This window comes from Gekko japonicus, unplaced genomic scaffold (genome assembly GCF_001447785.1).
Source record: "Gekko japonicus isolate JY-2015 unplaced genomic scaffold, Gekko_japonicus_V1.1 scaffold2156, whole genome shotgun sequence".
In the NCBI taxonomy this organism is placed as follows: Eukaryota; Metazoa; Chordata; class Lepidosauria; order Squamata; family Gekkonidae; genus Gekko; species Gekko japonicus.
The window spans coordinates 28,937-31,009 of record NW_015161467.1 but is presented as its reverse complement, the minus strand read 5'-3'; positions in this window follow the sequence as shown (position 1 = coordinate 31,009).

Below are 2,073 nucleotides of genomic sequence, written 5' to 3'. Positions count from 1 at the left end.
GCCTTTAAAGATGACCAGAGTAGAAGGATAACTTCATATGGGAGAAGGCAGTGTATGGAGATTATACTGGAGGAAATTTATGTTGCTGCTCTAATTGATTGAGAGGCTGTATTTGAAACTGGAATCTGATGTGAGACACGCTAGCCTTATAAAGATACTAAGGGATTTTCCACACAGCATTACTGAGGCAGTTATGGCTTTTTATATGCCCTGATTTCCACACATCTTCCTGAGTCTTTAGTTTTCATTCTTCATTTCCCCCAGGGTTTTTTTCCTGGTTCTTTTGGGATCACTTTTACCTTGATCTTTTCCTGACTTCTTTGAATGGTACTTGCTCCCTGTATGTAATGTTTCCTTTGGTTTTGTTTGTTCCACGCACTCACACCCGCTTCCAACCCAATTTTCAACAATTAGATTGTTTTCAAACCACACCTGTACTCTACCCGCTCCCTCTCCACCCTAAAAAGTTTCTACGTTTTTTAAAATCATTTTTTATTTCAAAAACCCTCACTTTACATAGATATGTCACCATATAGCTATGTTGGTATAAAAGAATGGCAGAGGCACGATCATTACTCTTTCAGGTCTCTTGTCACAGCTCCCTCCTCCTATGAACACAAGTTTCTTTTTAACAGGCATAGGCTGCGGTCACACGGAGCATTAGGCACTCTAGAGAGACAGAAGATAGGCGGATTTTCTGGATGCGATCTCACCGCCACATCTGGGAAGCATAGAGCTCCCGTGCCAAACCCAAGGCTTCCCGCTGAAGATGCGTGGTTAAAAACTAGTACCTCGGAGGTACTAGTTTCCGGTAACCGCGGGGCAAGGGGGGGGCATCTGATCGCGTTTCTGGTGGTAGTTCCAGCGCCCGCCCATGCCCCCTCATATAAAGCTTTTCCTCCCCCCCAACTGTCCATGGGATGTGCACGAGCACCCAACGGGGCATGCGCACACTTTGGTGTCCGGAAAAAAAAACACCCGTTTGCCGCACCGCTTCTTTGCCACGGCGCAGGATTGTGGTGTGCTCGGCACCTCCCCCCTACCACGGGACCTCCATGGGACCTCCACGGGACCTCCATGGTATGTCTGCTGGCGCAACCGCACGTTATTTTGCCCTGGGGCAAACAGCCACACTCCCCTCCCCCGCATTTTCCTGCCCATGTGCCTGTGGCCATAGTCAAGTTGTTGTTTTTAATTGGCAAATGCCTGACAGTCGTATAACAATCAGATATGTTCCTGAAGGCCTATTAATAATGCTCTCTCCCCTCTTAAACATTTTATGCTTTTCATTAAGTTTATTACGATTTATTTGGGAATTGTTATCACTTTCTATTTTGTGTGGTCAAATGCTGTTTCTTATGCGTGCACAGTTATCGCTGTCTAGCACTGTGTATCGCTTTCAGTTTTCAGTTGGAGACAAAAGGCAATCACACATATGCACATTTTTCAGTTCCACAAATGATCAGAGAATCATCATCATGACAATTCTTCAACCAATCATTGGCAAGCGTGAACTGTACTAGCCAACCAAAGCACTTCACATTGTGGGTGGCAACTTTGAACACAGAAAATGCACTTTTAAGCATTGTGACACGTGGCTGAAAAATACTGGCTCAGAACAAGCCTAATGGGAAATGCTGCATGTCCTGTTGTGAAAGGGAAACTTTAGATCTCCAAATCAGAAATTCTCTAGTGCTGAGCTCTCCAAAGGAAGGAATCATCTAGCAATTTAAACTTTTTTTAAAAAAACCCATCCTAGCCAAAGTCCTCTTCACTACATTCCAGACTGACACAGCAGTAAGTCCACTGTCCAATCAGCAAATTACAGGGGGGGGGGGAGAGAAGGCAGGCTATAGCTCTCCTCTAGCAGTATATCAATATATCGATATAGCTCATGCACAAAAAAGGGGGGTTGGCACCGTTTTGCCACTGATGATGACAACACCTGCGCACCAAAATCCTCATTTGTAAAGCATGTCTGTAAGAAAATAAACCAACTCAACAACTGGAAAATGCAGAGGGAGAGCAGACATGAGGAAGCCCCATGTTCAACATGATTACTTACAGATTGAC